Here is a 26909-nt window from a genome sequence, read left to right as displayed (position 1 = left end):
TAGCAATGACTGCTCTTACGGTTGCCATCCTTGCAACAACCGGACTAAATGTTTCTTCATAATCAATGCCATATGTTTGTGCATACCCCTTAACTACTAATCTTGCCTTGTATCTGTTCACAGAACCATCTGTATTGTGCTTCACCTTATAAACCCACTTACAGCCAATTGCATTTTTACCTTTAGGCAAAGATACCAACTCCCATGTAGAATTTGCTTCCAAGGCATCCATTTCTTCATCCATGGATTTCTCCCATTTTTCTTTTCCCATGGCTTGCTCAAAAGAAGTGGGTTCTGGTTCCTATATCACTTTGACCATATATGCATAGTGAATGGCTGTAAATCCATCATATTTCAGCCTATCCACAGGATACCTAGCTCTCGTAGACCTGCGCAAAATAGGTTCACTCCCAGGTGCTCTCAAAACATCCCTAGTCTTCCTTACTCCAGGTGTAACAATAGAAGGAATACCCAACTCATCATCAATGCTCTGTTCTGAGCCACTAGATTCACCATCCACATAAGAGTGACCTGCATTCACATCAAACATGGGCTGATCAACCTTCTATTTTCCTTTTCGTGATACCTGCATACCACTATCTACATTGCTTTGAGAAGATTCTCCTGATCTCAATCTGCCTGTCCATGGCGAAGAGTGTGAAGCACTGCTAGAGGACGCTCCAAGTCCACTAATATTTTGTGACTACTGCTGTGAATTTTGTGCAGCATTACCATTTTGTGCATCTACATCATCAATCACATTTACTAGTTTATACCAGCTACTCATCTCATCAAAAATAACATCTTTGCTCACTGTAAACTTATGAGTAGAAGGGTTATAGCATCTATACCCTTTTTGCTACAGAGAGTAACCAATAAAGATGCACTTCTCAGCTTTTGGATCCAACTTGGATCTCAACTCATCTGGCACATGTACATAGGCAATGCAACAAAAATTTTTCAAATGAGAAATATCTGGTTTCCTACCAGTATACCTCTCCTCTGGAGTCATCCCATGTACTGCTGCAGTGGGAGTCCTGTTCATTATGTAGACTGCTGTAGCAACTGCTTCAGCCCAATAAAAATCTGGCAAGTCTTTTTCATTGAGCATGGCATGAGACACCTCTCCAATATGCCTGTTTTTCCTTTCTGCAATTCCATTTTGTTGTGGGGTATGACTACATGAATATTGCTGCTTTATGCCATGCTCCTACAAGAACCTTGCAAACTCATTTGAGAGGTACTCTCCCCCTCCATCTGACCTTAGGCATTTTATTTGCAGGCCTGTTTCTTTTTCAACCATAGCTTAAGAGTTTTGAAATGCCCAAAAACTTCACTTTTCTTTTTCATAAAATACACCCAAACTTTTCTGCTATAGTCATCAATAAAACTGACAAAATAATGACAGCCTCCAAGAGATGCAACTTTAGTAGTCCACACATCAGAGTGGATTAATTCCAATGGCTTCTTACTCTCTTGAACATGTCTAGGAAATGGTTTCCTTGCCTGTTTTTCAAACTGACATGCTTCACATACCTTATGCATTTCTACAACCTTGAATTTTCGCAATCCTGCAATGATATTTTGGGCTTGCATTGATTTAAGTCACTGTACATTAACATGACCAATGCGTTTATGCCAGATATCAATATCTGCAACACCGGTCCCATGTGCAAACATTGCTGCACTCAATTCAAACATGTCTGCATCCAACGTAAACATTCTGCCCTTCTTCTTTCCTTTTGCTATCAAGCGACCTTTATTTTTCATATTCTCAACAAAGCATCCATGAGGATTAAATCTGACCTGCAAGCCCTACTCAACCATTTGACCAATAGAAACCAGATTCTTGGTGATATTCGGGAGATGAAATATATCGGACAGGTATTTCTTTTTCCCATCCTGCATAGACAAAGGAATTTTTCCAATCTGCACAATAGGATGTGCAGTATCATCACTAGTCTCCACAAATCCTGGTTTTTGCATTTTCCTTGCATCCTCCATCCATTCTGCATGACCTGTCATGTGGTTTGATGCACCTGAGTCAACATACCATACATCGTTTCTTTCTTCTGCACTTGTCATAAAATTGTTCATGTGCTACACCATAAACAAATGCTCATTTCTGTCATCACCCTGTCTACTAGAAGATGCATAATTTCCTTGTTGCGATTTCCCATTCATGATGTCATTCTGCTTTTTATAGCAGTCTTTAGCCATATGATCCATTTTACCACAGTAGTAGCATTCAACATTACTGTTTGCATTTTGGCCTCTTTGCCATCCACCACGACCTGTTTGGCTCCCCCTGCCTCTAGAGTTACCATGTCCTCCTCCATAGGATTGGTTTTCTTGAGTTTGCTGCATATTCTGATTTCTACCACGGTCTCCAAATCGGCCTCCTCTACCTCTGCCTCTACCTCTTCCAACATTTGAGTAGAAGACAGTTTCTTTTGAAGTTCCTCCTGAAGAAGATGCACCACCATTTCTCTGCTCCTCAGAAATTAGAAGAGCAATCAACTCCTCAAAATCAGGAAATCTTTCACGAACTAAAATGGAAGTCCGAAATTGTGCATAATCCTTTCCTAGACCATTCAAGGTCACTAAAACTAAATCATTATCTTCCACTGGCGACCCAATGGAAGCAAGTGCATCTGCAATCTTCTTCACCTTCATGTGGTAGTCATTGATGCTCATATTTTCTCTTTGCACAGTATGCAACTCTTGCTTGAGTTGCATTTTCCTGGCTTGAGTATTTGTGCTATACATTTTTGACAAAGTATCCCATGCCTCCTTTGGCGTACTTGCATCCTGAATATGCACAATCATAGAGTTTGAAATACTGATAGACAGCCAGTACATAACTTTCCTGGCTCTCTCATGCCATGCTTTGAATGCCTACATTTGCTGTTGATTGGGAACATCAGGAAGAACTGGTTCTTCTTCATTTCCTGCAACAAATTCCCAATATCCTTTTCCCATAAGGAAATTCGTCATTCTAAACTTCCATGCTTGGAAGTTGTTCTTGTCAAGCTTTTCAGTGACAATTTTTGAAAGAGAGTCAGACGCCATTACAGAATACTGCAAAAAATTCTGTCACTGCAAAGAACACAACTTCAGCCTCACAAGGGCAAATCTGCAAAACTGGCGAAAGTGGTATTTGACCACACAGTCACTTCCTAGTGACAATTTTGCATATACAGGAACCAAGGGTGATTCTGTAACTCCCAATGTCTGTGCACACGAGCATACGATGCAATTTCTATGGTAACTTTTCACTGACCTATAGAATAGTGGTTGCACAGCATAAAACAGGGCTTTTTCCTGAGTGCGTGCAGAAAGCTTCCACCTCCAAAACAGGCCCCGAAATGGCCTCAAATAAAAAAACAGGGTCGCCGAGGTCTCGCCCGCAGCATATACTACCCTCTTGCTTCACCGAGAAGGGCGTCTCAACCTGAGACAATGCACTCTTGCAATTTTCGGCTGTGCTACCTGCAGAGATCCGCTCCCAAAACAGAAAATGGAAGCAACACTGCTCCTCTTACCAGAACACCGCGAGCTTGGCTTGCTTTCTTGAGCTCCTTACCACGAACAAGGCTCTGATACCATGTCAAGATTGTGGGAGAGAAGGAAGGAGTCTCACTTGTAGCTTTCTTGCTTGCACAATGGGGGAATACACACAAGGGTGGAGGTTGAAAACAGTTTTCCTCTTCTTAGTTGTGTAAGCTGAAAAGAATTCAAGTACAAAGAAATAGAAGAACCCTATATATGGGTCTCAAACCAAATTCAACTAACTAAGGTGACATACTAACTGAGCCACGAACTAGAGTAGATAAGAATAGCTATCATGTAGCTATTATTCATGGGCGGTGTACCAACCGCATCTGCAACTGACAAGTCAGTGACATAAATGCACAACGGTCACCCTGGCATATCACGAGTGGAGCTCGATATCTCAACAGTTAATTCCTTATTTGGAGCACCCATATCTAGAGCAGAGATACCATTAGGGGAAACTTATCTGGTAGAGCAAAGGATACAAAGTGATTGAGCAAGAAGATGGAACCTTTGTGTGGGAGATCAAAGTCTTATGCCCTCACTACTTACGACTGTTGACAAGTATCCCTGTTGAGTTCAATGAAGAAGGTGGGATGGAGCGGTCAGTTCACCCTCTCAACATGCTAAATTTTGACTATCATAATTACGAATAGAGGAGTTCGTGATGGCAGGCTTTGTAAACCCATTGTGGACGTATACATTATATTTTGACGGAGTGTCCAGGGGCCCTAATAAAAAAGGGAGTGTTGGAGTCGTAATCCGAGATCCTTAACGTAGAGTTACGATGAAGTTAGCTGCTTATATCAGGTTAGGATTCACTAACAATATGGCGGAGTATAAAGCCTTGATTATGGGACTACATATTGCCAAGCAAGGTGGCATTTGGCGGTTGTTAGTAAAAGGGAATTCCCAGTTGATCCTAAATCAACTAGATGGGACATACACAGTGAGGAATCCCATCCTTTGTATGTATCATCGAACTGCGATGACCCTACTTGAGGAGTTTGAGAGAGTGTCTTTTCAGTTGATTCCACATTATTGGAATCAGTTTGTGGATTCACTGGCAAATCTTGCTTATGAAGAAGACATTTTCTTCAATTATGGTCCTAGTTTGGATATTGTTATCAATGATGAAACAGGACCCGATCACTTGTGGGGAATGTTATCAGAGCATGCAATATATAGCAGACAATGGTTGATATGGGTGATGCAAAGAGTAGCCGAGACCAATCTACCATTGTTATCCTGGACCCATAGGCTGATTAGACAACATGTCATGCATACACCTCTTGCTATATATGCAGGAGGGACGGGTCATAACCTTATGCATTTATTTTAGGACATTGAGTCCTATTTTTTTTCCTCCTTGGAAAGGAGCCTATCATTGTATATCTGTACTATTTTGGGGAGGGATGTGTAGGTGCTATTCTGTTTTATCTCGTTAGGCCAAGAGTGTCAAGAATCGCATGGTGGAGGAGGTTGCTCAAGATGCTACGCCGAACACACACAGAATGCACAAAGAGAAGCTCACTCAAGAGACAAGAAGAGAGATGGAGGCCAAAACGTTTTCTTGCTGGTTTCTTCTTCTTCTTCCACACTTTTTACAATGTACACAAAGTATAGATAAGATACAACATAAAAGGAAAGTGGCCTTCTAAGTCAAACAATGCATAACCGACTACACTAGTCGACTGGCACTATAACTATGCCAGCTGTAAATAGGTGTAACAACCTGAATATAATAAGTAATGAGTCAGTGGCCATGTGAGAGTCATAATGATCACCGACGTGCTAAGTGTAGATGTGTGGACCCATCTAACCAGGCGGTCCATCATCAATGTCCGCATGTGTTGAGCTTGTCATCTCAACACTCCCCCTCAAGCTCAACTGCATCTCTGCAACTCCAAGTAAGCTTCGAAACTTTTGAAGCTTCTCCGTACCCAATGCCTTCGTGAAGATGTCAGCTATCTGATCCTGTGTGCTGACATACACCAAGTCAATCTCACCTGCTAGTACCTTCTCTCTCACAAAGTGGTAGTGTACCTCAATATGTTTTGTCTTGGCATGGAACACAGGGTTCCTAGCCAACTGTATACTGCTCATGTTGTCACAATAAATGACAACTGGACCTTCCACCTGCACATCCAAATCAGCCAATAGCTTTTGCAGCCATACTACCTCACATGCTGCAACAGCAGCACCTCTATACTCAGCCTCTGTACTCGACAAAGCAATTGTAGATTGCTTTTTGCTACTCCATGCAACTGCTGCACTACCAAGAGAGAACATGTATCCACTGGTAGATCTTCTATCAGACATACTACCAGCCCAATCTGCATCTGTGTATCCAAACACCTATACATCTGTACCTGCCTCATAGAAAAGTCCATAATCTAATGTGGACTTCACATATCTCAATATGCGTCTGACTGCATCCAAATGTGGCTTTCTAGGTACTTGCATAAACTGACTCACAAGACCAACAGCGTAGCTCAAGTCTGGCCTTGTAATGGTCATGTAGATCAAACTCCCCACTATCCTCCTGAACATAGTAGGGTCTTCTATCTCATCCCCAACATCAGCACTCAGCTTTACATTCTGCTCCAATGGGACTGAAAGTGGTTTGCATGCAGTCATACCATACTTGGACAACATATCCAAGCCATACTGTCTTTGGGACAGCCATATACCATCATCACATCTGATCACCTCAATGCCAAGGAAGTACCTTAGCTCACCTAAATCCTTCATCTCAAACTTCATCTTCAAACAGCCCTTGACTTCAGCAATTCCACTATCACTATCACCTGTAATAATCAAGTCATCCACATAGATGACTATGATGACCAAACCTGCATCTCCCTTTCTCACATAAAGTGAGTGATCAGCATCAGAAACATAAAAGCCAATATTGACAAGATACTCTCTAATCTTGTCAGACCATGCTCTGGGTGCTTGCTTGAGCCCATAGAGTGCCTTCTTCAACCTGCACACATACGTGGGATGCTCTAAATCTTCATAACCTGCTGGTTGATCCATATACACTTCTTCCTGCAAATCACCATGCAAGAAGGCATTCTTTACATCCATTTGCTGCAACCTCCAACCTTTGGCTGCTGCCAAAGCAATCACACATCTGACAGTTGCCATCCTAGCAACTGGACTGAAGGTTTCATCATAATCTATGCCATATGTCTGGGCATAGCCTTTTGCAACCAGCCTAGCTTTGTACCTGCTAATAGAACCATCTGCATTGTGCTTAATCTTATAAACCCACTTACATCCAATAGCTTTCTTTCCCTTCGGCAATGATACTAGATCCCAAGTCTTATTGGCCTCTAATGCAGCCATCTCCTCATCCATTGCTGCATCCTAATGAGCATGACCAATAGCCTCCTCAAAACATGTGGGCTCAACATCCTCAACTAGTTTCACCATATAAGCATAATGGTGAGCTGCATAACCTTCAAAACCAAATCTCTTAACAGGGTATCTCACCCTGCTAGACCTGCGTACCACTGGATCACTCAATGGAGTCTTTGCATTAATGCGTGCTCTCTGCACACCTAGAGTCCTCACTGAAAGAATGCCAAGCTCATCATCTAAGCTCTCTGAGCCACTGGAGTCTCCATCAAGAACTGCATCAATGCCTTCTGACACCTTATTCTTTCCTTTGTCTTTACCTGTAGTGCTACTAGATGCACCCGAAGATGTAGAGGTACTCCTTAGTCTCCCAGACCAAGGACTACCAGATGATGTCTCTGGTCCACTAAGAGTCCGTGATTCTTGCTTTTCAGCCTGCACATGCGTGTCATGATCATCATCATCATCCAATGCATCACCACTAGATGCATACCAACTGCTCATTTCATCAAAGATGACATCCCTGCTCACTCTGAACTTACATGTGACAGGGTTGTAACAGTGATATCCTTTCTGCTCTAAAGAGTATCCAATAAAGACACATTTTTCAGCCTTTGGATCCAGTTTCTTCCGCAACTCATTTGGCACATGAACATACGCAATGCAGCCAAATACTTTCAAGTGTGAAACATCAAGCTTCTTACCTGTAAAACATTCTTCGGGGTCATACCATGAACTGCAGCTGTGGGAGTTCTGTTCATAATATAAACAGCAGTATGAACAGCCTCAGACCAAAAATGCTTAGGCATATTCTTTTCAGCCATCAAGGCGCGTGCAACTTCTGCAATATGCATGTTTTTCCTTTCTGCAACCCCATTTTGCTATGGGGTATACCTGCATGTGAACTGTCTCTTTATCCCATGAAACCTCAAAAAATCACTGAACTCATTGGAGAGGTACTCTTCCCCTCCATCTAACCTCAAGCACTTTACTTTCAAGCATGTTTCTCTTTCAACTGCAGCCTTGAAAGTTCTAAAGTGCTCAAAAGCTTCACTCTTTTCCTTCATAAAATATACCCACAGCTTTCTAGAACAATCATCAATGAATGTGACAAAGTATGAACTGCCTCCAAGAGATACATTTTGTGTAGGCCCCCAAATGTCTGTATGCACAACATCAAGGATATTTCTGCTTACATCTCTGTCATGTGAAAAGGGTTGTCTTGCTTGCTTACCAAACTGACATGCTTCACATACCTTCTGAAATTCTGCAACTTTAAAAGTAGGCAAACCTGTAACCAACCCTTTGGACTGCATTAATTTCAGCCTTTGTACATTTGCATGTCCAATGCATTTGTGCCAAATTTCAATGTCTGCAACAACACCTTTTCCTTTGGCATACATCGCAGCATTCATAGTAGGAATTCCAGCATCTAGAGTGAACATACGTCCAACTCTACTTCCCTTTGCTACCAACCTGCACTTGTCATTGAAGTCTTCTACAAAGTAGCCCTTTGCATTAAATCTGACTTGCAGCCCTTGCTCTACCATTTGACCGACTGACACCAAGTTCTTTGTAATAGATGGCACATGCAATACATCTCAAAGACTCTTTGTCTTACCATCATGCAAGGACAAGGGAACTTTTCCAATGTGTGAAATTGGGTGGCATGAGTCATCACCCATCTGCACATAACCTGCATTCTGCAAATCCTGCATCTCTCCAAACCATTCTGCATGGCTCGTCATATGATTGGATCCACCTGAATCAACATACCAAACATCTTCATGTGTTCCCTTTCCTGTAACAGCATTCAGCATATGCTGCATAACGAACAAACGTTCATTTTTGTCTTCATTCTGTCGTGAAGACGATGCATAGTTTCCTTGCTGCAACTTATCACTGCGGATATCATCTTTCTTAGCATAACATTGGGCTGCAATATGACCTGTTTTGCCACAATAGTGGCACACAATACCAGAGTTGTTAGAGCCTCTGTTCTGCCATCCACCTCTTCCTCTAAAGCTCCCCCTGCCTCTAAAGTTACCACGACCTCCTGAAACCTGCATATCGCCAAATTGCTGATTCAATCTGTTTTGCTGGTTGTCACTACCACGTCCTGTACCGCGGCCTCTTGAAGAGAACCTACCACGTCCCCTTCCAGAACTGGAGTAGAAAGCTTGGACCTGTTCACCACTTCTTTTAGATGTCTCACTCTGCATGTTGATCTCTTCAGTGATCATAAGGGAGACCAATTCATCGAAATCTGGAAATGGCTTTCTGACATATACGAAAGTTACAAAAGACTTCCAAGCCTTTTCATTGTTAAGTCCACCCAAGGTAGACCACACCAAATCATCATCATCGGGCATTGCATCAATCGCTGCCAATGCATCTGCAATGCTTCTTACTTTTAGTGCATACTCATTGATAGACATCTTCCCTTTCTTCAATGTATTCAACTCTTGCTTGAGTTGAATCTTTCGTGCCTTTGTATTTACAGAAAACATACTTTCAAGTATGGTCCAAGTTGCATATGCATTCTCTGCATTTCTAATGTGTCCCAGCATATTATTGTCAATTACTGCAGACAACCAATACATGACCTTCTTGTCTTTTGCATTCCATTCCTTTCGTGCCTTTGTCTCTTCTGCAGTTGGAGGATCACTCACCTCCGGCTCCTTTTCTTCACCTGAAACGAACTCGTAGAGGCCTTTTCCACTAAGGAAGTTCGTGACACGAAACTTCCATGATGGGTAGTTGTTCTTGTCGAGCTTCTCAATAATGGGGCTTCCACTATTCTCTGCCATTATCACAAAACTAATACCAAACAGCAAGAAAATCTTCTGCAACCCTTGACCTGTAGTGCACGGCAGTACACCAGACAACCTTTTTCACTATCTGCTCAACAATACATGCAATCTGCAACCAGTTTGCAGATAAACCTTGTGTTTACTCACTGGCAAACACCTTTGAACTTACAGATCTGAAATATGTAACCTGCGCACCCACGTTCGGTCAATACAGTCGAAGTCATAGTGTACCCCGAAACTGCTGTCCGCAACCTTGCGGCTCTAAAACGGGCCCTGAAACGGCCTCAAATGCCCAAAATAACTGCGGAAAGCCCTAAAGGTTCTATCTGCAAAATACACAGCGCTCTTCGCGCACACCAAATCTCACTGCAATCTGAGATTTTTGCTCTACCCTGCTTCCGGTGCCTCCACAGGCACTATCCAAGAGAAGGAGTGGAAGAATGGGAGAGATTCTTACCCGTAGCTTGCTTGCTTGAACCTTGCTTCTCCTTCACTTCAACCTTCGAAATCAGCCTCTCTCAATGGCACGGCTCTGATACCATGTCAAGAATCACGTGGTGGAGGAAGTTGCTCAAGATACTGTGCCGAACACACACAGAATGCACGAAGAGAAGCTCACTCAAGAGACAAGAAGAGAGATGGAGGCCAAAACGTTTTCTTGCTGGTTTCTTCTTCTTCTTCCACACTTTTTACAATGTACACAAAGTATAGATAAGATACAACATAAAAGGAAAGTGGCCTTCTAAGTCAAACAATGCATAACCGACTACACTAGTCGACTGGCCCTATAACTATGCCAGTTGTAAATAGGTGTAACAACCTGAATATAATAAGTCATGAGTCGGTGGCCATGTGAGAGTCATAATGACCATCGACGTGCTAAGTGTAGACGTGTGGACCCATCTAACCAGGCGGTCCATCATCAATGTCCGCATGTGTTGAGCTTGTCATCTCAACAAAGAGGGACAGTTTTGCGAGGTTTTAAATACTTTATTTTGTTAGGCCAAGAGGACCGATCAGTTTTTTGTAGTGAAATCCTTTATTTCATTAGGCCAAGAGGGCTAGTTGTCTGTTTAGTACAGATGCGGTTAATGGTTTCTTGTTTTAGTCTTGTGCTAGACAGGTTTGAAGAAGAGCCTTGGAAGGAGCCTTTGTTGAGCAGAAGCTTCTCATGGCCCTATCCAGGTGATATTTCTCCTTTATGAGTACCGTGTTTTTATGCTATATGTGTCTGTGTACTTGTAGGGGAATTTCTTTTCTTGTTAGGGAGGTCTGAGTAGTTGTTGCCTCCTGTAAAGACATTGTCAAGCATTGAAAGACCTTACTTGTAGCTTTCTTGCTTGCACAATGGGGGAATACACACAAGGGTGGAGGCTGAAAACAGTTTTCCTCTTCTTAGTTGTGTAAGCCAAAAGAACACTCTTACAAAGAAATAGAAGAACCCTATATATGGGTCTCAAACCAAACTCAAATAACTAAGGTGGCATACTAACTGAGCCACGAACTAGAGTAGATAAGGATAGCTGTCATCTAGCTATTATTCATGGGCGGTGTACCAATTGCATCTGCAACTGACAAGTCGGTGACATAAATGCATAACGGTCACCCTGACACATCACACATGGAGCTCGATATCTCAACACTCCCCCTCAAGCTCAATCCCAATTCCTGCACACCAAGCAGGTCTCTGAACTTGCACAGCTTCTCTGCACCCAATGCCTTCCTGAATATGTCAGCTACCTGATCCTCTGTGATGACATAAACTAGATCAATAAGACCTAGTAAAACTCTCTCTCGCACATAGTGATAATGCACCTGAATGTGCTTTGTTCTAGCATGATAGACTGGGTTATTTGCCAAGTGTATACTACTCATGTTGTCACAATAAATGACAACTGGCCCATCTGTAGGCTAATGCATATCATAAAGTAGCTTATGCAACCAAGCTACCTCACATGCAGCCATTGCTGCGCCCCTGTACTCAGCCTCTGTGCTCGACAAGGTAACTGTAGGCTGTTTCTTGCTGCTCCAAGTGACTGCAGCACTCCCAAAAGAGAACACATATCCACTAGTAGATCGTCTATCAGAAATACTACCAGCCCAATCAGCATCAGTGTATCCATGCAACTGTATCTGAACCCCAGTCTCATAAACCCTTAAGTAACGTGATCTTTCATTCTAACTAGATCGGGATGTCTGTATTGACTACCCTATGTGGACTTCACATACCTGAGTATGCGTCTAGCCGCATCCAAATGCGGTTTCCTTGGAGCCTGCATAAACTGACTTACCAATCCAACAGCATAGCTCAAATCTGGCCTGGTAATAGTCATATAAATCAAACTTCCTACTATGCGTCTGTACATAGTAGGGTCTTCGAGAAGCTCACCTGCATCTGCGCTCAACTTCACATTCTACTCCAAAGGAACTGAAATAGGCTTACAGCCTGTCATCCCATATTTGGACAGCATGTCCAATCCATACTACCTCTGCAAGAGCTATATCCCACTTGGTGATCTAATCACCTCAATGCCCAAGAAATAACGTAGCTCTCCCAAATCCTTCATCTCAAACTTCTGCTTCAATAGCATTTTCACATGAAGGATATCTTCATCACTGTCACCTGTCATAATCAAATCATCAACATAAATGACAAGTAGCATAATACCTTTCGTTGTTTTTCTCACATAAAGTGAAAAATCTGCCTTGAAAATCTGAAAGCCAATAGTGACAAGATACTGTCCTATCTTGTCAGACCATGCTCTAGGTGCTTGCTTCAAGCCATACAAGGCTTTCTTCAACCTGCAAACAAACTCAGGATGAACAGCATGCACATAACCTGGTGGTTGCTCCATATATACCTCTTCTTGCAAATCACCATGCAAGAAGGCATTCTTTACATCCATCTGATGTAAAGACCATTCCTTTGATGCAGCCATAGCAATGACTGCTCTTACGGTTGCCATCCTTGCAACCGGACTGAATGTTTCTTCATAGTCAATGCCATATGTTTGTGCATACCCCTTGACTACTAATCTTGCCTTGTATCTATTCACAGAACCATCTGCATTGTGTTTCACCTTATAAACCCACTTACAGCCAATTGCATTCTTAGCTTTAGGCAAAGGTACCAATTCCCATGTAGCATTTGCTTCCAAGGCATCCATTTCTTCATCCATGGCTTTCTCCCATTTTTCTTTTCCCATGGCTTGCTCAAAAGAAGTGGGTTTTGGTTCCTGTATCACTTTGACCATATATACATAGTGAATGGCTGTAAATCCATCATATTTCAGCCTATCCACAGGATACCTAGCTCTGGTAGACCTGCGCAAAGTAGGTTCACTCACAAGTGCTCTCAAAACATCCCTGGTCTTCCTTACTCCAGGTGTAACAATAGAAGGAATACCCAACTCATCATCAATGCTCTGTTCTGAGCCACTAGATTCACCATCCACATAAGAGTGACCTGCATTCACATCAAACATGGGCTGATCTACCTTCCCTTTTCCTTTTCGTGAAACCTGCATACGACTATCTGCATTATTTTGAAGAGATTCTCCTGATCTCAATCTGCCTATCCATGGCAAAGAATATGAACCACTGTTAGAGGACACTCCAGGTCCACTAATATTTTGTGACTGCTGCTGTGAATTCTGTGCAACATTACCATTTTGAGCATCTACATCATCAATTACATTTACTGGTTTATACCAGCTACTCATCTCATCAAAAATAACATCTCTGCTCACTATAAACTTACGAGTAGAAGGGTTATAGCATCTATACCCTTTCTGCCTGCAGAGAGTAACCAATAAAGATGCACTTCTCGGCTTTTGGATCCAACTTGGATCTCAACTCATCTGGCACATGAACATAGGCAATGCAACCAAAAATTTTCAAATGAGAAATATCTGGTTTCCTACCAGTATACCTCTCCTCTGGAGTCATGCCATGTATTGCTGCAGTGGAAGTCCTGTTCATTATGTAGACTGCTATAGCAACTGCCTCAGCCCAGTAAAAATCTGGCAGGTCTTTTTCATTGAGCATAGCACGAGATACCTCTCCAATATGCCTGTTTTTTCTTTCTGCAATTCCATTTTATTGTGGGGTATGACTACATGAATATTGCTGCTTTATGCCATGCTCCTGCAAGAACCTTGCAAACTCATTTGAGAGGTACTCTCCCCCTCCATCTGACCTTAGGCATTTTATTTGCAGGCCTGTTTCTTTTTCAACCATAGCTTTAAGAGTTTTGAAATGCCCAAAAATTTCACTTTTCTTTTTCATAAAATACACCTAAACTTTTCTGCTATAGTCATCAATAAAACTGACAAAATAATGACAGCCTCCAAGAGATGCACATTTAGTAGTCCACACATCAGAGTGGATTAATTTCAATGGCTTCTTACTCTCTTGAACATGTCTAGGAAATTGTTTCCTTGCCTGTTTTCCAAATTGACAGGCTTCACATACCTTATGCATTTCTGCAACCTTGAATTTAGGCAATCCTGCAACAATATTTTGGGCTTGCATTGATTTAAGTCACTGTACGTTAACATGACCAATGCGTTTATGCCAGATATCAATATCTGCAACTACACCGGTCCCATGTGCAAACATTGCTGCACTCAATTCAGGCATGTCTGCATCCAATGCAAACATTCTGCCCTTCTTCTTTCCTTTTGCTATCAAGCGACCTATATTTTTCATATCCTCAACAAAGCATCCATGAGGATTAAATCTGACCTGCAAGCCCTGCTCAACCATTTGACCAATAGAAACTAGATTCTTGATGATATTCGGGACATGAAATACATCTGACATGTATTTCTTTTTCCCATCTTGCATAGACAAAGGAATTTTTCCAATCTGCACAATAGGATGTGCAGTATTATCACCAGTCTCCACAAATCCTGGTTTTTCCATTTTTCTTGCATCCTCCATCCATTCTGCATGACCTGTCATGTGGTTTGATGCACCTGAGTCAACATACCATACATCGTTGCTTTCTTCTGCACTTGTCATAGAATTGTTCATGTGCTGCACCATAAACAAATGCTCATTTCTGTCATCACCCTGTCTACTAGAAGATGCATAATTTCCTTATTGCAGTTTTCCATTCATGATGTCATTTTTCTTTTTATAGCAGTCTTTAGCCATATGATCCATTTTACCACAGTAGTAGCATTCAACATTACTGTTTGCATTTTGGCCTCTTTGCCATCCACCACAACCTCTTTGGCTCCCCCTGCCTCTAGAGTTACCACGTCCTCCTCCATAGGACTGGTTTTTTTGAGTTTGCTGCATATTTTGATTTCTACCACGGACTCTAGATCGGCCTCCTCTACCTCTGCCTCTACCTCTTCTAGCATTTGAGTAGAAGACAGCTTCTTTTGAAGTTCCTCCTGAAGAAGATGCACCACCATTTCTCTGCTCCTCAGAAATTAGAAGAGCAATCAACTCCTCAAAATTAGGAAATCTTTCACGGATGGAAATGGATGTTTGGAACTGTGCATAATCCTTTCCTAGACCATTCAAGGTCACAAAAACTAAATCATCATCTTCCACTGGCGGCCCAATGGAAGCAAGTGCATCTGCAATCTTCTTCACCTTCATGTGGCAGTCATTGATGCTCATACTTTCTCTTTGCACATTGTGCAACTCTTGCTTGAGCTGCATTTTCCTGGCTTGCGTATTTGTGCTATACATTTTTGACAAAGTATCCCATGCCTCCTTTGGCGTACTTGCATCTTGAATATGCACAATCATAGAGTCTAAAATGCTGATAGACAGCCAGCACATAACTTTCCTGGCTCTCTCATGCCATGCTTTAAATGCATGCATTTCCTGTTGATTGGGAACATCAGGAAGAACTGGTTCGTTTTCATTTCCTGCAACGAATTCCCAAGATCCTTTTCCCATAAGGAAATTCGTCATTCTAAACTTCCATGCCTAGAAGTTGTTCTTGTCAAGCTTTTCAGTTACAATCTGTGAAAGAGAATCAGACGCCATTACAGAACACTGCAAAAAATTCTGTCACTGCAAAAAACACAGCTTCACCCTCACAAGGGCAAATCTGCAAAACTGGCGAAAGTGGTATTTGACCACACAGTCACTTCCTAGTGACGATTTTGCATAAACAGAAACCAAGGATGATTCTGTAACTCCCAATGTCTCTGCACACAGGCATACGATGCCATTTCTATAGTAACTTTTCACCAACCTGTAGAACAGTGGTTGCACAGCATAAAACTGGGCCTTTTTCTGAGTGTTGCAGAAAACTTCCGCCTCCAAAACAGGCCTCGAAATGGCCTCAAATTTAAAAAAAAGGGTTACCTAGGGCTAAAGCCCTTTCCCGCAGCATATACTGCCCTCTTGCTTCACTGTGAAGGGTGTGTCAACCTGAGACAATGCACTCTTGCACTTCCTGGCTGTGCTACCTGCAGAGACTTGCTTCCAAAAATAGAAGAATGAAAGCAACACTGATCCTCTTACCAGAACACCCCGAACCTGGCTTGCTTTCTTGAGCTCCTTACCACGAACAAGGCTCTGATACCATGTCAAGATTGTGGGAGAGAAGGAAGGAGTCTCACTTGTAGCTTTCTTGCTTGCACAATGGGGAAATACACACAAGGGTGGAGGCTAAAAATAGTTTTCCTCTTCTTAGTTGTGTAAGCCAAAAGAACTCTAGTACATAGAAATAGAAGAACCCTATACATGGGTCTCAAACCAAACTCAACTAACTAAGGCAGCATACTAACTGAGCCAAGAACTAGAGTAGATAAGGATAGCTGTCATCTAGCTATTATTCATGGGCGGTGTACAACCGCATCTGCAACTGACAAGTCGGTGACATAAATGCACAACGGTCACCCTGGCATATCATGAGTGGAGCTCGATATCTTAACAAGCCGTTCTAGGAGTTCTTGTTAGTTGTGAGGCAGTTAGAGAAGCCTGCCAAAGAAAAATGATGCTAGAGGAAAATAACCCTGAATATCTTAAAAGAAAAGAAATATATACAAAGGTGTATAAAAAGGGGTTCTAACCCCTATAAAAATAAAAAAGAAAGAAAGGAAAATTTATAAGCAGTTGATCATTGCCTTGTGAAGGCCTGGCAGGTTCCTGGGGACGAGTCAGACCCGGGGCTAATGCCTTGTCTTCCTAGGGGTGGCATCTTGCTGGAAAAGAAGAAAGTAAGGAAGGTTGGAGCGAAAATAAAAGTGAGTGTCAGAAAAGGATTAAGTGTCGCCTTGTGAGGGCTTGGAAGGTTCTTGGGTACCGAGACAGGACATGAGGCTGATGCTCTGTTCTCCTTGGGTCACTACGCTCAGCTCCCTCCTATTTACATGCCCGAGTATGGAAACTAAAAACCTAAAAGAAGAAACGTGCTACAAGAAAATACTTCTTGATCAGGCTATAGGAGTCCTCGCCTAGTAGGAGCTCCTGGTTGTGTTGTCCTTAGTTAGGTAGGTAGTTCAGACCACCACTTAGGGCGACCTCTTTGATAGTTTTTTTTCGTTTGGCCATGTTGGAGTTGTCGGTTATTAGTGACTAGCTTCGGACCTTCTATCAAATTATGCTAGGCCTACTCCTTGTGGATTTCATGCCTTGGTTTTGTTAGGGGGTAGGGTGAGCATTGTGCTGTGCTTTAGTATGTATCTATTTTCTATCAGCTTGATGCTTCCTTTGGTTGTTTTGTGCAGATTTGTTGTGGGATTCGAGGGGCTGAGTTGCCCTATCCCGTGGTCGCCAATGAGAGCGGATTTTTGAGCCCGGGATGTGCCTAAAATTTGCCAAAAAATTTGGAATTTAAGGAAAAAATATTCAACATCAAAGGCAACGGCTCCAACTAGGACGATTTTAAGTACCAAGTGAAAGACGGCTTTTAAAAGGTGCCCGAGCGACACTTGTGGATTTTTGATAATTATTCCAACTGCCATGCGGATTTTTAGGAGTTTCCAGTCAATGCGAGATATCAAGCCAGATGCCTAGGATTTTTCAGAGCTCGAATCGGATGCCGAACTAAGAAGGAGCCAACAAACGGGCAAGATATGAAAAGGTGGACCAAAGTTTGGCCAAATTGGGTGTGCCTTTTGGAGTTTGACCCCCCCAAATTTTATGCAACAAGAAGATCAAAACGTGGAGAGAGAGATGAAGGAAAGCGTGGGAAAAATGGCACCATCTGTGCTTGGAAAATGTGCCCTCATTCATGGAGATGGAGATGGTAGGCTGCAAACAACCCCTGCCAACTGACAATGGGGGGCAACTTCTCTCCCTTTGCTGGTCTTATCACCACCCTTCGCTCATGGAATGATGAACTGAATGAAGAGAACCAGATCTAGCCTTTCTCTCTCCTCCCTCTCTCTCCTCTAAAGGGTTGTTTTTGCATGCAAGAGGAAATGAAGAACGGTGAAGGAAAGATTGTTCGGTTGGGACCGGATTGCTTCCGGGTTGATGTAGACATGAAGATTGCTGATTGTGAAGATGTTGGACATTGAATGTGAACTGATCCGCAGTCTCGCAGCAAAACCAAAATCCCAAAACACGAAACCTAAGCAGTAATTCAATTTTTATGAAGAAAAATGAGTTTTTATGCCATTTGATTGATGAAACATTGTTCCCATGGGCTGAATATTCATTGTGATGTTGTTTTCTATGAGTTTCAACAGTTTATAATCTGAAGATCAGAAAATCATAAGCGATATGGCTGAAATTAATGTTATAAAACCCGAAAAAACACTCGTTTAAGGGGTAAAAATGGGGTTTTGCAAAATAAATGGAAAATATGAGACATAACACCTACAAAACCTGAAATTTTACTGTCAAGGAACCTAAGGGCCATAGCCCACAATAAATCTTAATTTCTAGTCATTTTTTATTGAAGAAAATAGAGGAAAAATACCAAAAAATGTGAAAATGGGTTTTAAATGGGAGATAATTAGGAAACGGTAAAAGGAAAATTCCAAAAAATTACACGTGTGTTTGTGCAGCGTATAATGAAGGTAAATCATGAGGTTGGCCTCGGATTACCCTCATTTCTATGTTTCCGTTCATGTTTATCACTTTCTTTGTAAGGAAACACACATAAAACGACCCTTTCACCTATCAACAAATGCAAAACATTAAATGGCAGGGTAAGAGGGGAGGTTGAGCGTCAAAACATAAACTAAAATCTGGTTTATGTGTTGCATCATGCCTATAGGACGTTGTTTTAAAATAAAGAGAAAGGCAGCATGAGCGTAAGGCTCGGTGTCTTCTCTCATTGCAGCACATAAACGCTAGCATGGAAATCATGAAAAGAGTGGTTTCGCACGATGCACAATGCTAATTTTCTTCTGTTTGTGCACTAAACCTTTCACATTATCCACTATGAATAGTTCATGGTATCAACGGAAAATCTCCTGGACTGCATAGCACTTGTTTTCTTAGGAATTGGACCCACGATTGAGAGCATAAGGGTATCCCTAGCCATAGGATAGAGGGTCGGTTTCCTAAGGGACTGTTAAGTAAGGACACATGGTATCTCCTGGAAATACGAGAAATATAAAAGAGAGGAGTTTGTGTTCAAATGTTCTATATGTTTTAGCAATGCATCAAGGGGCCAATCCTTGTGATGTAAGAGAGCTGCAGTGGGGCCGCAGCATTTCTACCAAGAGGTTGCCTCCATGTATGTGATTATTGTGGCATTGCCAATGTGTATGGGTTCTCCCTCTGAGGAGTTTATAGAAAGGAAAACATTGGATTACAAAACTACAAAACTATAAACGCATAGATTAGGCTTTAGGACAGTTTATCCTTTAGCAGTAGATTGACGCTCCTGTCTGCGAGGCCGTGAGGGTGTGTTTGTATGTTATGAGCATGAGGCCCGGCTAGTGCCATAGCCAGTGTCGGCCCATTTCAGGTCCCATCACAGCTCTCAAAACACTTATGCAAAACAATGAGTTATCTATTGTGGATTGTGGTAGCTCCCAACTTGTCTATAAGAACGTTAAGCTTTTTAGGGGAATTATCAGCAAACATCTTATTGGTCACCCTCTTCCAAGATTGATGAGAATTACATAAACCAAAAGCCATGACATGGTACAAAAAAGTACCAAAGTTTATAATAAATGTCATTTTTAGCTTATGCTCTTCGGCTATGACCATTTGGTTATAATTCACAAAACATTGAAGGAATACATCGCTTGGTTTGCCAATTGATCTAGAATTTGATTGATAAAGGGGAGAGGGTGGTCGTCCTTCAACGTTTGCTTGTTCAACTCCTTAAAATCCACAAAAAGGTGAATTTGATTATTATTCTTCTTTCTTGTCACAATCGACGAGTACCATTTAGTGTGTTCAATAGGAAATATCAATTTTTCATTTATTAGGCACATCAACTCATCAAAAAGAGGCTCTCTCAACTCACAAGGCATTCATCTAACCTTTTGCCTTACAGGCTTGCCACCCTTTTTCAACAGGATCATATGCACATCAATAGTAGGGAGAATCCCATTCAAGGCATTATATCTTCATGCAAATACATCCCTAAACTCATATACAAGCTCCACATAATCCTTACACCCATCATCAGATAGTATAGTGCCTAGTTTAATTGGGTGGGGATCATTAAGAGCCCAAAGATCTAACTCTATAGCATTAGCATCATGAATCTTACATTTTTCCCTTATTGACTCATTCAAACACACTTGATAGACTTCCTCCATAGTGGAACCCTCGTGAGAGTCACTCGAGCTCGAGGTTCTAATTATGCAGGTTCCCTCAAGCTCCTCCCATTGAATAGTTGGAGGTAATGCCCTTTCATTCAAGAGCCATTCTGGTAAGCATCCAAAATTGTCATTTTTATCCCTTGCCCAAAGATTACTACTAACTGGCTAGGATGTCCACCAAACAATAAAGGTGTAAGATCCATGAATAGCTTGGCCTCTTAGCAAATCAAACGACACAAAAGTCAAGAATGCACTCGATGTGAGTTACATTCACATGCACCTAAGATACCATTCCTTCCAGTTGTCTTAGACTATCATCAACTATTTTTAGAGGAATTGTAACATCCTTTTGAATAGATAGTCCTAGCCTCTCCAGTAAATCCTTGCTCATAATGTTTACAAATGAGCCATGGATCTACCATCGCAATTTAATCAAAATGACATCCACATAAGCCTACACCCTAGGATAGTGTTTCTCCACATGCTCTTACCATTTGATGTCCACATAATTAACACCAACAAGCTCTACAACATAATGAATTCTTAGTATTTTCTTGAAATCCTTACGAAAATTTGGTGACAACCAAATTAATTGTAGCAAATTCACATCCAGCTTGACTTCACATAGAGCATTTGTTAGATCGAACTCCCAAAAGTTTGCAAGATTTCTTTTCTTTCCATACCCTCCTCTCTTTTGGTTTCCTAACAACCTGAGCTGCCTCCTTGGTTTTTTATTTGTGTTTTCTCTTAACCACATGCTCCTCTAAGTCACCATCATGTTTAAGAGGACCCACCTAGGTATTGGCATCCATAATCTTTTTGTTAACCACACTAGGCTTAAGGTTATTTTTGCTCGTACTAGGGTCATCCTTCTAATCCTCTTTCATTTTTTGATCCCTAGTAACCACTCTAACATTGTTAGATGTTGCATTCTCAGTAATTGAAAGCATCTCTACCAAGCTCACTCCATTGGGTATTTCCTCTAGGGTGGCCTTTCTCTTTTGCAAAATCTTCTTAAGGCCCTCCCCTTGGGTATTCCCATTATTTGCACAATGATACAATGGCCCAAGTTGCTAAGTATCTTAATGGAGTGAATTGATTCTATTCCCCAACCAGCATATGTCCTAACTTCTCACATATATCACACTTCACATGAGGAAAATTTCATGGGAGGTGCTAATGACCACACCACTTGCAACTAAGTCTTGATGGACCTGCATCATCAAGTTTCCTAGCACCCATCAAATTGTGCTATCGTTTTAAGAAATTGACATCCACTGTAATCTAATGGTATTGCTTCGTGATCATGTCAGTATAATGTTTCATCATGTCTTTTACTTCTTCTATGACATTGGATGTAGAAGATCATGACCTATGGCCTCAAGATCTGCCCCCACAATAGGTTTCACAAATTGCAAAGGGGATGCTAGTTAATTGACCCTTGATTTATGACAGGGGCCTACCCACTGCTCATTGATGTTGTAGGTCTTGGTTGGGCAACATTTGGCTCCCCAAGTGTGGATAAAGAAAACCCTTAATATAGGGTCCCTTGACTCTGGCTCATAACATTATTGGGTAATGTAGATAGGGGATTGTAGCCCATAAGCAGCACATTGGGCACTATCCTACTAATTGAGAGGGCTAGCCCTCTTACTATATAGGCATCTTGAATTCTTGACTCAACTCCATTTACTGCTATTATAGCTACATCTATATCATTCAATGCAATGTTACTCAAGTGCAATTGGATCATAAAAGCCAACCCTCTCAAGAAGAATTGTAGCTAGAGTGGTAGGGGATAATTGAATGGTGTTATCCGAACAATGGAAAACTTTATCTAGCTTCTTGGTATATGCTTTCACACTCTTGAATTCCTGTCAAGTCTCATTTAGGACATCCAACCAAGATTGTCTCCCCTTTTCAAGAGAGAACTCCCTACAAAACATAGTGTAAAACCTTTTCATGTCAGTAATCAAATTTTTTGTGAGAGTCGGTAATACCATTGTGTTGCATTTTCCTTCAAAGTCATACTAAAGAACACCAAGTGATGCAATTTCTCATTGACTTGACAATTCAACATAATTTTTTGGAAGTCTTTGATATGCAACTCTGCATCTTTATTTGGACTTCCACTAAAGGTAGGCAACAGATACCCTAACACAAGTAGAGCCAATGTATCATCTTGAATTTGAATTGCTTGAGGGGTAATTAAGGGTGGTGGATGTGCCATGCCTTTGGATATAGAAACAAGCTTAGTTCCAATAACAATAGTAGATGTAAGGATAGCGTTAGGAAGGACAACTACAATACTGTTGGTGGCACCACTAGGGGTGGATTTAACCCTCCACTTTGGCTATTCCTCAACGGGGTAAAGTGCTTGACTTTAGGTGTTAATGATAGGCTTCCACTCGTGCATGTGTTGGGACTAGTCTTACTACAAGGGTCTGTAAGACCCCTAACTTTAATGGTTACATGACTAGTGCAATCAAGGAAGTACTTGCAAAAGACTTCTACATGTTTCCTCAAGCACTCTTCATGCTCCTCTCATTGGATATGAGAGATTTCTAGCCTTCTTTCTCATTCTTGCCTTAATAATTATGTATCCACTTCTAAGAAAAAATGCATACACTCTAGAACCAAGTTTTAGGCCCTAATGGGAATCCTAAAGGACTCTCGATAAATCCACTACCTCTTGGGACCTAAAATGGGCCGACAATGGCTCTCTCACTCAAAGCTCACTAGCAAACCTCGCACAACCAACCCCCACAACCCTATGCCCATGAGCAATTGACTATAAGCTAAAAGACCTCTCTTACTCAAAGCTCACTCCCAAACCTCACACAAACAACCCCCATGATCCTATGGCCATGAGCAACTGACTATAAGCTAGAAGACCTCTCTAAACTCAAATGATGCCTTATGTAGTCCACTTATCTAATTTCTTGCCTTCAGCTCGAAGCAAGAGTTTGCTTGACATAATGGACTCATGACATCAATAACCTTACAAGGTTCCATGACAATGTCAAGAAGGGAAAGGATAAATAAGGGTTTAAAGATGGTCCATAGTTAGTAATTTGTGCTTTTATCTTAAAAGTAAAAAAAAGTTACATCTTCAAGATGCAACAAAGCCTAGACTTCCATACTTTTCAATTTCTTGATAAACAACTTGACCAGCCAATGAGAATCCTTAGTGGACTCAAAATAATAAGAATTTCCTTTTGAGATTCTCAGGGCTAAACTCAAGGGAATATTTACCCAAGCTCTTGAAAACCAAGTTATTCCTAAGTAATCAGATAAATCTAAGGAATGCCTATCAACAGAGTGATTTGCTCCCCCAAGAGGATTCATCCAAGTTTCCTTGATCCCCAAAGAAGGTAACTCAAATTCCAAAATCATTTCTTTAGTTTTCCCCAACTAACCACTTCCTAAGAGACTTCCACAAGGGTGATGCTTTGACATAGTCCCAACAAAAAAGATGTTTCATCGTTTCATCTACATGTCCACAAAGTGAGCACAAGGGAAAACTTGAAGCCTCTTATGAGTGCATCACGAAGGGGTACCTCTTTGAGGAACAACCTCCACCTAAAGAATTTAATCCTATAGGATAGAACTGACTTCCAAACCCTCTAACTCTTCTTTTCTAGGTTGGCAACTTAGAAATGGGATTTTTATTTTTTGCACTTTTGTTCAACATTCAACAAAACTGCCGATGAAGCCTCCTTCTAGTCTTTGATTAATTGATAGTGCCAAAGCTACTTACCAGTGGTGGGAGCACAAACATCTTTTAGTAGGGATTCAATAAGCATGACAAGCGAAGTTGGCCATTTTTCTTTCTTCAATTGTAGAATGTCCCCAAACCAAGTGGCTTCCCTATCATTTAGATTGAACGTGATGGAGATCCAATCTAAATCAAACCATTGTCGATTAGTAGTGTTCCATAAATAAATCCAATCGATAATACATTTCTTGTACATAGACTTGGCCAGCTTCAGTGACTTGTGTACAAGAGCTGCTTCAGGGTCAAGGGAAAAAGGAGACAGCCAAATGCTCCTTGCAAGGGAAGAATCACTTCTCTCACCCCTGATATTTCCAAGCTAAGTTACTAAACACTTTTTACCACACAGAGACCATGGCCTGTGCTACCTCCAATCGGGGTATACTTACGCTAACATGGGGATATGGCAAGATATCTTAACAATCTTTCTTTTTCCAAGACATTCCAAAACTTTTGTAGAGGAAATCTAATGATGAAAATCCTTCGTTCAAGGTTGATCATTGCCCATTCTTTTAAGAAAATACATAATTAAAGCTTTATATTTGAGAGACAAAGGCTCCAAACTAGCACCTCCAAATGCCTTATGTTTTGTTAATACTATCCAATTGATTTGAGATGGCATCCTCTTGTCTTGCCTGAACCATGGTAAATCTCTGGTGATTTTCTTAATCTTCATCCAAGAAGCTAGAATGAAAGGTAGGAGAGAATTGATGTAAAGCGTTAAACAAGCCAACCATTCTTGATGAGGGTCACCTTCCTTACTAATGAAAAGGGAGCATCCAATGAGTCTTGCAACTTAGCTCTTGGAATTTGCAAAAAAACCAATGAAACCATTACTTTAGGGTAACACCAACCCCAATAGGTGCACCTTAATATATGGACCAGCTCTCCATGCTTAATTAATTTGAAACCAAGGTCCAAAATCTAGGTAAAAAATCCTTCCATTTTACAAAAAAAATCAATTGAGACTTAGGATTGTTTACTTCAAAAGAGGATAGCTTAGAAAGTTCAAGATATACATCCAGAAGTTTGGACACAGGGACCTCTCAGCTTCAATAATTGAAGCGTTATCATTTTCAAAGAACAATACCACACTTTGAGAGCCATCTAAAAGAGGAAGCACTCAGATAGAACCATCTTGCAAAAGCATTTGTCAATCCTTTTGAGGAGTGGATCTATGATCAAAGCAAAAAGAAAGGGTGCAAGGGAACACCCTTGCCTTATGGATCTTTTGAGAGCAAATGGGACAATGAACTGCCCATTGATGTTAATAGTATAGAGGCATTCTTAAAAAGAGATCTCACCATCTTGATAGACACATGATCAAACTTCATGGCATTGAGTATTGCTAGAATAAAAGCCCAGCTAACACGGTCATAGACCTTATCCTAGTTCATGTTAATCACACAAAACTAGTCTTGTTGCTAAGTGCCAAATCCATAGAGAAAATCAAATTCAACATTGCATCATGTATGCATATACCTTGAACAAACATGCATTTCTTTGAGTGTAGAACCTTAGAGAAGAGGTTTTTGATCTAAAGGCCAAAGCCTTAGCCTTCTGAGTAACCATTTCTACCACCATCTAATCCTATACACCATTGGACAATTGTAGCTAAGAGCTTCCAAAACTTGCTACCTTGAGGAGATAGTTACAAGCAAAATGGATGTTTGCCTACAATGATAGCAAGCATCAAGAAAATTAGAGAACTTAATACTAAGAATAATTTTCATTCCCCTAGGTACTTAGAGCTACAGAGACTATGTAGGCTTGTTGCAACAATCCCATAGTATGCATTCATCATGGCTAGAGGATTTGAGCAAGCCCCAAGAAGTGGTAGGAGTGGGGGAATAAAGAACCCCCCAACATTGAAGCCAGGACACATACTTCATCAACCAACCACAAAGGAAGATCAATAAATTCAATCCAAATTGGGATTTTGTGGGCCAACACCATGAGGTGAGAACGAGGAATACCAGAAAGCACATAGACCAGGCTACCCTTACAACCCATAGCAAAGGCAAGAACCCAATCTCATTTAGCTTTGGGCCCTAAAAGATCCAAGTAGAATCCTTTTCCAATGAATTACCCTAGTACATGTTTTCAAAGAACCTACAGAAGTCATCCTCCACATAATAATGACCCATTAAATATAGATGAACCCTAGTGGCCAGTAGAGTCACATAATGTTGATGTACCTTATCAAGGGCCAAAGATACCATAGCCTTGTGGATCTTAGTGCCATCCTGCACCTTGGCCCTACATGACACATTGTGCTTCTCTTGGTTAATCTTCAGTGCATGATCGACCTCCACCATGCGCACATCATTCTTATATAGTGCAAGCTCATGGAGTAGCATGTTGTTCTATTGGCATGTCCTCTATTCTCTATTGATTGCCCTACCAAGGTTGCATGGAACCCTGACATCCATGTGGCTACGTAAATTCACTTAATTGCACTCATTTATCCATGTCATGACATAACTCCTTGGAAGAGGAGTTAAGAGCCATTATTACTACCATGTCACTTGCAAGAAGTAACTATGTTCTAGAAGGCTTCTAAGTCAGCTACACTAGGGCTATTTAGATGGTCCATAGTTGTGTGTGGATAGGTTTTCCCGATAATTTCACTCCTATGCTTTTTCTATTACTCTCTCTTTTCTTCTAAAATGCATACACATGCACACATAT

Source organism: Lygodium microphyllum, chromosome 4 (assembly GCF_053477565.2).
Source record: "Lygodium microphyllum isolate KBCC chromosome 4, Lygodium_microphyllum_v1.1.10, whole genome shotgun sequence".
NCBI lineage: Eukaryota > Viridiplantae > Streptophyta > Polypodiopsida > Schizaeales > Lygodiaceae > Lygodium > Lygodium microphyllum.
The sequence above is the reverse complement of the archived record's forward strand: the minus strand, read 5'-3'. Positions refer to the sequence as shown.